The sequence below is a fragment of the Gekko japonicus genome, unplaced genomic scaffold (genome assembly GCF_001447785.1).
Source record: "Gekko japonicus isolate JY-2015 unplaced genomic scaffold, Gekko_japonicus_V1.1 scaffold2855, whole genome shotgun sequence".
Classification (NCBI taxonomy): domain Eukaryota; kingdom Metazoa; phylum Chordata; class Lepidosauria; order Squamata; family Gekkonidae; genus Gekko; species Gekko japonicus.
The window spans coordinates 22,241-32,435 of NW_015172097.1; positions in this window are offsets into that span (position 1 = coordinate 22,241).

Sequence of the window (10,195 nt, forward strand, 5' to 3'; positions counted from 1 at the left end):
GGTGGACATCATGTTAGGAATCTTTTTTTTTTTTTAATTATAATAAAATGTTAGGAATCATTGTTCTATGTGGATTACTTTGTATTCAAAGAGAGTGAACTCAAGGCTCTATGCATGTCTTCCAGTCAGGTTTTGGATTATTTCAGCCCGCTCACCCTAGAGGAAGTTGACAAATTGCTCAAAACTGTGCACCCAATCATGTGCAGTCTTGACCCGTTCCCTTCATGGCTAATCAAAGCTGGTCATGAGGCGTTTCAAGGTGCCCTAAGGGAGATTATTAATAACTACCTCCCTGAGGGACTGTTGCCCAGGGCACTCAAGGAAGCAGTGGTTCACCCTCTGGTAAAAAACCCCATCTCTGGACCTGGCCGAATTGGCAAACTATCGGCCAGTGTCCAATTTGCCTTATCTGGGCAAAATAATTGAGAGGGCGGTGGCAATACACATTCCTCAATAGAAACTTATCCATTCCATCTTAGATCCCTTCGGTTTTTGCCCAGGCCATGGGACAGAGATGGCACTGGTCGCCCTCACAGACAACCTCTAGAGATGTCTGGATCAGGGTGGATTGGCAGTGCTGTTGGACCTGTTGGCAGCATTCAACATAGTCAACCATCAGCTACTGACCCACCGCCTTGCCAACACTGGGGTCCAGGGGTTTGCCTTGCAGTGGCTTGCCTCCTTTCTCCAGGGTTGGGGACAAAGGGTGGCATTAGGGGAACAGCTGTCCCGAAGGCACCCGCTGACTTGCGGAGTGCCCCAAGGGGCAGTGTTTTCCCCGATACTATTCAACATCTATATGCGCCCCCTTGCCCAGATTGCCTGGAGGCATGAGCTGGGTTGTCAACAATATGTGGATGACACCCAGCTCTATCTGATGTTTGGTGGTCAGTCCAACTCTAGACCAGAATATCTGGACCTGGCATTACAAGCCATGGATGGATGGCTTAGACTGAGCTGACTGAAACTGAATCTGATGAAGACGGAGGTCCTGTGCCTGAGTTGGAGTTGACTTGGCAACAGTGATCTATGTGATGGTCACCTCGAGACTGGACTACTGTAATGCTCTCTACATGGAGCTGCCCTTGTCACAAATCCGGAAGCTACAGCTAGTGCAAAATGCTGCAGCCAGGCTCTTGATGGGTCTCCCTATGCAGGAACACATCCAGCCTATGCTGAAAGCACTGCACTGGCTGCCGATAGCATACTGAATTTGCTTCAAGATGCTGATTCTTACCTTTAAAGCTCTATATGGTCAGGGGCCTACATACTTGAGGGACCGCCTTTCCCCACATGTTCCCCAGAGAGCACTGCATTCAGGGTCTCAAAACCGTCTGGCCCTCCCTGGTCCCAAAGATGCCAGGCTGGCCTCAACTAGGGCGAGGGCCTTTTCAATGGTGGGTCCATACTGGTGGAATGAGCTCCCGGAAGACATCAGGGCCCTGCGGGACCTTCTACAATTCTGCAGGGCCTGCAAGATGGAGCTCTTCTATCAGGCCTTTAATTAGGAGCCTCATCTAACAACTGAATGTGACAAGGCCTGTACTCCCTAGACTCACCATCAACAGCTAGTACGAGCCAGTATAAATGGATTTGATAAGCTGAATGCCAACCCTGACTATACTCCTCTGTGACCATTCCTTCATACCCTACTATGACCGCTATGCAACACTACAACTGCCACCAATATTGCTACTAGCACTTTATGACTGTTTATGATTGTTCAGGACTAACTATGACATTTTATCATTGTGTTGTTTTATGTGTTTTTAACTCTTTTATGTAAGTCACCGTAAGTCTGCTTTGCCGGGGAGGGCAGGATATAAATCAAATAAATAAATAGAAGTTTCCAGCTTTTCAGTATAAATCACTTCTGATCCCGTACAAAAACAATAATCCATGGATAACATCAAATAGTGGTAACTCTAAATCGATTTGTCTTCATGTTAAACTTTGAGTTTAGCTAAGAAATGTATGGTTACAACATTCTTTTCTTTTATTTCCACTTTATAATAGGGTATTGGTTAAGGATTCTTTTATTTAAACTGGTACATTTAAAAAGTCTGTCTTCTTATGTTTCTCTCTATCTTGATTTAATCAAAGTCCTTTGTAACTGCTACATTTTAAAATTATGAGACATCTGTGACTTCAAATTGGTCTAATTTATGGCTGGAAACCCTATGATGGTTACACACTCTGAACTTAAGTTTCCCTTAGAACTTCTAGCACCACAGGCCAATCTTCCAACGGTAGTCAATTAAAGACAAAACCATAGGGGTGCCACTTCATATAAGTGATTTGTGGAGAAGATACATTCAGTTCTACTTACCAAGACAGACGTACAAAAGCCACTGTAGCCCTCGGGAACCAATAAAACTGTGAATCACCTCCCTGTAGCCGAACATATAATGGCAAATATTCTGGAAAAGGGAACAGAAAAGAAATGTTCTGTATGAGATGTTCAATATTCCACTGATGCAATATAAACAAAATCCTGATTAAATTCTGCATGATTTGCAGCTGAAGAGTGATCAATATGCCCTTTGTACATGTGCATTCTTTGTTGTGCCCTGCGCCTTATGGAAGGGCCTGCTGAAAGCTCCTGTCCTTCTATTATTCTGCAAACTATGTAAAACACAATTGTTCAAGATGGCAGTTCAGTAGCGATAATAGAGCTATATTGTAACGATCACTCAGTAGGGTACAATAATAAAGGGAGGCTGTGATCACACACACTAAACAATGTACTTTCAATGCACTTTCAATGCACTTTCCAACTGGATTTTACTGTGTGAACTGGCAAAACCAAGTTGAAAAGTGAACTGAAAGTGGATTGAAAGTGCATTATTTAGTGTGTGAGATCACAGCTGGAATGAAACTGTGGACTGTAGTACTACATATTTTATGTATTATCTGTTTCCTGTATGTATTATCCTGCTCCCCTGTATTGTCTTCGACTTATGTAACACCGTTTTCTGCACTGTGTAATACATCATAATACTTTTTGTTGTGGCGGAACGACCCTGCTGACCCACAGGGTTTCCACCCTCCAAAGTGTCTAGGAGCAGGTGGTCACTCAGAATCTCTGCCCAGTAACACACTACTCTCCTGACTCACTGACTGCCAAAGGCTTCTCTCACAGTTCTCCTTTGGTGCACTGCCATCAGATGGTCAATTTCAGAAACATCCACCAAAAGGGCCAGCACTCCCAGATTAAAAGCCCCACCTAGTGCCAGTTTCTTCTACTACCCAATAACTAGTTATCACAGGGATGGCTTACCAACAAAATGTCACTGGCATTGATTAAATGTTCATTATGTTGGGGTCTACTACGGATAGATTAGGCATACTGCTTGTTTATTGGCTGCTTAGTTCATCAGTAGCCACCTTGTCTGAGTTGGGAAAGTTGTTCTCAGGTGTGGTGCTGGAGACACCTAGACTGATTGTTCTGTGCTACTTCAACAGTCATGCCAAGGGTTCCTCACTAGGGCCAGCCCAGGATTTTATAGCCCTAGGCCTCTCTCAAATTGTGACATGGTTTGCATGTAAAGTGGATTTGGAGGATATTTAATCATCTCATTTCAGGGTTGAAGATTCATCCTGAACTTTGGTCTGATCAGTATCTACTCAGAACAAGGGTGAACATGGCTTCAACACACTACAAGAGGGGGCCAACTTAAATGATCTACTCACAGAGGCTCTTAGATCTTACTGTATTCCAAAGTGCTCTGGGATATAAGAATTACAAACACATGCTCTGTTGAGACTGCAGTGGATATTTGGAATGTGAAGCTCCTAGAAGCTACCTTGGGACAGATCCCATCCCCATGGCTTACCATGGAGCTGAGTGACCAAAAAAGGGCTGGCAGAAAACTTGTACTGAATTTGACAGAACGTGTTCTAGAGCTCACTAAAAGACTTATGAAGCAGTGGTGACAATGGCAAAGAATCCCTTCTCAACTATCATAGCATCAGCCAATTCATGACCATCCAAACCGTTTAAGGTATTTTGGTATCTGCTTACTCCTAAATCTGAGTCTTTATTGTCTCAGGAGCAGGAAATTAGTTATGATGTCTTTGCAAAGGTTTTTTGCTGACAAAATCTCTCCAAAACCCTCTGACTAGGGATGGGCACAACCTGGCTCACAAAGTAAAGTTTGGCCCCGGTCACATGGGCAGGAAACTGCGGGGGAGAAGCGTGGCTGTTTGCCCTGGGGCAAACTACTGCGCAGTTACGCAATCAGACCTCCTGTGGAGGTCCTGTGGAGGTACCGTGGAGGTTCCATGGCAAGGGAGAGGTGCCGATCACAGGACAAGCCGGCGCGCAATGAAGAAGCGCGCGCCGCGGCAAACTGTTTTTTATTTTTGTGTACATGACAAATGCGCATGCTCCGTTGGGTGCGCATGCGCATCCACAGAGACTTGGACAAAAAAAAACACCTTATTTGCAAGGGGACATGGGCGGGCGCCGGATGCCACTGGAAACGCGATCAGACGCCCGCCCTTGCCCCGCAGTTTCCAGAAACTAGTACCTCCAAGGTACTAGTTTTTTGCCACGCAGTTTCGGCTGGAAGCCTCGGTTGAGCCACGGGAGTGCTACGCTTTCCAGATGCGCTGGTGAGATCGCGCCCAGAAACTCTGCCTGTTTTCCGTCCCACTTGTGTGGCTTCTGTTACGTGTGACCGCAGCCCTTGTCAGAGATTTCAGCCAGTTTGTGGTATGCAAAGTGATGTTTGCGAACTGAAGAGCTGCCATGAACTTCCACTAATATTTAAAGTCATTTGTGAAGAGCAGAAAACAGGGGTTTAAATGGCTCTAAGCTATTTAAACCCTTGCTTTCTGCTCTTCATGATAAACAACTGAGCGGCAGGGAGCAGAAAGGGGTCATGAACAGATACAAACCAGTTAGGTTCGCAAACCAAGGTATCGGTTCATAGTTTAGTTCATAGTTCAGACCATCCCTAACTCTGACTTGGATGTCAATAGTAACATGGCAATCACATACAAATTCCTTTATGGTCTCAGATCTTCAGCACCGCCTCTCCCTCTATGCCCTGCCACAACAACTTCACTCATCTAAACAAGGCCTTCCACAGGTGCCACCCAGCAAATGGGCAAGACCAACAATTTGCCTGTACATATGCATTCTCTGAAGTGCCCCCCCCCACCCTATGAAATGGTCTGCCTGAGGAGGTCAGGAAGGCTTCCACACTTTCAGCTTTCTGTGTGTTATGTAAAACAGAACTGTTCAGGGGGTCATTTCTGTAAAGAAACAGGGCTGCATCATAAAAGAATGATTCAGGAGGGTGTTTCAGTAGAGAGAACAAGGCTGTGAATGCCTCTAACTAATATGTATTATCTGTGTGCTGTGTGCATTCTATTTTTACCATTTCTTGCACTGTTTATTTAATATGTCATGCTTAACATTTATGCCTTTTTTCAGATTTCTGAAATCTTAGTCCTATAACATAGTTTATTGTATGTATTTTCATCCTATTCATTGTACTGACTTAAATTATGTTATCCACCTTAAGTGTCAGTGAGAAAGGCGGACTACAAACAAACTTCAGTAATCCGACTCCAACTGCACTGCTTATTAAGTGTCACATTCTATTGATTGCATTGACTTACACTGTGAAATCTACCTTGAGTTTCAGTGAGAAAGGTGGACCACGAATAAATGTAATAAATAAGAGCCCAATGTTTGCTGGGTACTTTGATATTTTGTGGCTATTTATTTATTTTACTTAAAATATTTACTTCTGTTCTATCAGTGTAATAATTCTAGAGATGCTCACAACAGAAATATAACACAATGAAACCATATAAAACAATAATCTAACAGTCATCAAAGTCTAGGCATACAACAGGGACAAAACTTTAAAAATAGAAACAGAGAATTCTTTAAATGTGAATCTTAAAGCTACTTAGTTACAACTGAGAAATATAAAGCCTGAACACTCAGGAAATCAATAGCACTCAGCTAAATCTAGCTGTCTCAAGTTGAACTGTCACATAGAGTTGTGATGAAAACACTCCAAGGCTGGGAATATTTATTTATATTCATACATTCTCTTTTCTCCCCAATGGGAACTCAAAGCAACTTACAACAATCATTCTCCCTCTCCTCCATTTTATCCTAACAACCTCCCTGAAAGGTAAGTTAGGCTGAGAAAGTGTGACTAACCAAAATCAGTACACGTCCATGGCAGAGTGGGGATTTGAACCTAGGCCTCCAATGTGTTTTCTGGTGCTCACTTCTTCTTTGCCTAAAGCATCTCTTCTCCAGAGTAAAGAGCCAATCCTGACCTTCCTCCACCTCACTGGAGCAGGAGAGGCTGATTCAGAATGTCTGCAGTGCACACCTGTTCAGGAACAGCTGCCTCTATTGTAGAGGGATGATTGGCTTTGTTGTGTTCTTGCAAAAACCACACAAATGGTCGGGTCCGCACGTGGCCATGCGAAGGGTCCAAGCTTTGCTTCCAAAGACAATAGCCCGAACGGATCCTAGTGCACACCTATCGGATGGCTAGGATCCGAGAATTGACCTATGGGACCTGGGTGCACTGTAAATAATCCTATCACGGGCGTGTTTTGGGGTGCGGTTTGGGGTTATAAGCCGGCCTCTGGCCCGGCTACTGGTCTCAGTTTCTACCTTCAAATAAATCATGAGCTGAAATCACTCATCTATGTCTCTCGAACCCAGTACATTATAGACTTGGAACCACGCAACATTCTGTGATTGGCCCCAACTCTCATGACAACCATTTTGATGACTACACACACACATCAGCAGCAGCAGCAGCAGCAGCCATTGGGTGGTGGTACCCACTCAGTATTCTGAAGATTCTACAAGTACCCACAGGCTCACTAAGGTTGGGTACATCTGCTAGCAACTACCCCGTGCTGGAGAACTATCCAGGTGCACAAAAGGATTTTAAAAAAACCTTCATTATCCAGTACATGAAGGTAAACAAATTCAGAACCTAGACAACACTTCCTAGGGAGGGAGTTCTAAAGCTCTGGTATCATAATCAAAAAAGGCTCCAGTCTGTGGTGCTCATACACCTTCACCTCAGATGGTAGGAGAACAGAAGTTAATGCCTTTATAGACTAACTCAGCTGACCATTAAGAACAAATTGGAGCAGACAAGTGCAAAAACCCATTTCCCCCCTTCTTCCTTCCTGACATCTTTGCCAGGAGGTGGAGGAGAAAGCCTGCAGTGTGTAAGGGGGTTTGCTCCCTCCCTCTCATTGTGCAGGACAGGGTACCACCACTCAAGGCCCTTTCTCTTTCTACCCATGGTTCGATCCACCGGTGGGGGTGGTATGTGTTTGGGTGTGTACGCATTCTGTCTCCCACACTCACCCCCCCCCCATGGGCAGCTAACTGTAGACGAGTCAGGAGCTCCTGGTCTGTGCATGGAGTGAATAGCCATGAGCCCAGATTAGATTTTTGACAACAGTCTGAGATCTTTAAAAAAGAAAAGATCTTTATTATTAAAATACACTCTTGATTCACTAGAGCACAAGGCACTGGTAAAATATATCACAACACTCCAGGGTACTACAGAGCTAATATAAGAACATAAACCATATGAGGCTAACTAGGTTAGACAGTCACTGGTGTTACCTTGGCATCCCCTTTCTCTGAATAGGTGCAAGCCTGTAGAAAACATTAAAAACAGAGGCTGGTCAAAACAGACTTTGCTTCATTTGCTCCTTTTGTTCCTTGAACCTTCGCTTGAGCGCTTCTGACAGGATGTTCAGACCTTTTAACCTTTCCTGTCCCAGTTGGGAGGGTTAAACTTTAACCTATCATAAGACTTGGAGTGGATCTCCACTCCAATACATCTCAAATTTTTACAACCCCACTAGCTATATCCAAACAGCCATCTATCTTGTCCCTTCCTGGCAGGTGTGCAAATGGACATTCCTCTACCACAGATCTGTCTCCATAAAGGAAACTGATCTCCTCCAAGCTTACAGTCTGAGAAAATTGTGGTTCCGCTCCCAGAGAAACTTTTTTTATAGTTGTCTATAATCAAACTGCTGAACAGTGAACATCTCTTAAAGCTAGTCAGACATGTTCCCTCTAACTTAACATCTGCAGGCAGTCTAGCTGCTGCATGCTGAACCAGTTGATACTCCCAAGCAGTCTACAAAGGCAGACACATGTAAGACACACTGCAGTAATTCAACTTTGATGTTTATCAAAGCATGGATAACTAGTGAGTGGTTATACTCCTAAAGAACGGTTACAGCTGGCACACTAGTCAAAGTAACCGTGTTTACCTAAAAGGAAGCTGGGCCTCAATTTTTTTTTAAAAAAAGGTTAAAAACAAAAAAGGTGACCATGAATTTAAGAAAAACTCCCTCTCCCCCCTCTGCCTCTGCACCTTCTTGCATCCGGCAGAAGGTGCAAATGCAGAGAACAGTGCCTACCTGCTGCCTTGCTGAGCCACTTCAAGCCCAGGAAGCCAGCTGGTAGGCTCTCTTCTGTCTGCCCACATCTTCTGACAGCCAGAAGGCATGGGGAAAGAAGCTGCATACACTAGCTGACATACAGAGATAGGAAGCAGCCCCAGCAGATGGAGGGGTCTAGAAGGCCAGGATGGATGTGTGGAGGCATGGCTCTTGCCTTCCAGCTAGAGCTGGAAGATGACTCCCCCCCCACCCCCGGCTTTGTGAAGTGAAAAATGTGAAAAATACCATCTTCCTTTTGAGTAAATACCGTACGTGCTGTAAGCATGATCTTGGTATGTAATTTCTGCATTGCTTAATATGCCATATTAATGCTTACACTTCATTTCAGCTCTGTTTTTGAATTCTGCCTGGTATCAGATTTCTGCAATCCAAGTCGAATGTCAATAGTTTATTACAATCCATAATCAGCTATCACAAAAATAACCATGTATGATACACATTGGATACATAAGCAGGTGTTCTATACAAAAATCCTACAATTGATGATAAAATAAAATTATTAAAATACTAAACCAATTGTTTCCTTACTGAGTACACCATTGCGCAAAATCTTGCTACCTTAAAGGTAGTTTCATTAAAACAGTCAGCAAGTAGAAAAGAAACATAAAAATTGTTGGATCTGCCTAAATATTTGAATGTAATTGGAGTGATACACATATTATGAATATGGTTTTCCCCCCGACGATCTGGGGCACGCCCCCAACGTGCTCTACGTCGTGTGTCACTTCCTGTGACGCAGCTTCGGGGGGCGGAGTTCCCCCCGGGGCCCGATTCCGCCGCGGTGGAAATCGGGCCTCCAAAGCGGGGGGTTCCCCGCCCCCCGCCCCCACTTGGCAGCCCTATTTGGAAGGGGGGAGTCTTAGGGAGCAGGGGGGTTTCTTGACCGCAACAAAATGTTCTCTGCTCCTAGGACCCCAACAGGCAATTCCCTTCAGCAAGGTAAAATGAGCCATGAGAGGCAATGGACAAGCATAGAAATGGTGGACCATCCTCCTCCAAGGAATTTCTCCTTATCTTCTCACCACAGCATCTGTATTTCACCCAAACAATAAATGTACTCTGATAACATTCTAAAACTGATCTTCTACAAGAATGGAGTCCAATTAATTGTGAATATGATTTTCCGTGAAATGCTTTGCTAAATGTCCACAGCAGACTACTACTGTATATCATCTGAATTTAAATCATTATGGACCAACTGCAGAAGCCCCCTGGCCCCACTAGATAACTATGTAGTGGCTAAGTACACATACTTACTATCATCACTGCCACAGAGAAGGCATGAAGATGGACTCTCGATAGTGCTTAGTCTTAGTCATGATAAATGTTTTATCCATTCGCTCTCCAGTCATCTGCCAACCTATTTCAACATTTCTAACTCCTCAGTCAGTTAGGAAGTAGAGTGGGCTCGATAAGAAGGTTCAGATGTCTAAGAGTGATTATATCAACTGCTTAGGTCATCTCCCCTTTCCAGAAATCAGCTAGAACACAGACAGAAGCACCAGTCATGCTGTTTTTGAGCATGTCACGAACAAACGGGTTTGTCATTGTGTCTAAAAGCAGCCAAGGGAATCTGTCAGGAATCCATCTATATCCATCTGTCTCGAGGAGTGAACCGTACGTCCCCAGCGTCACAGAGATTCCAACTCTCTGTCAGCCTCAGCCTCACCAGGTAATGGCCACACAATGAAAAATAAATCAAAAATTT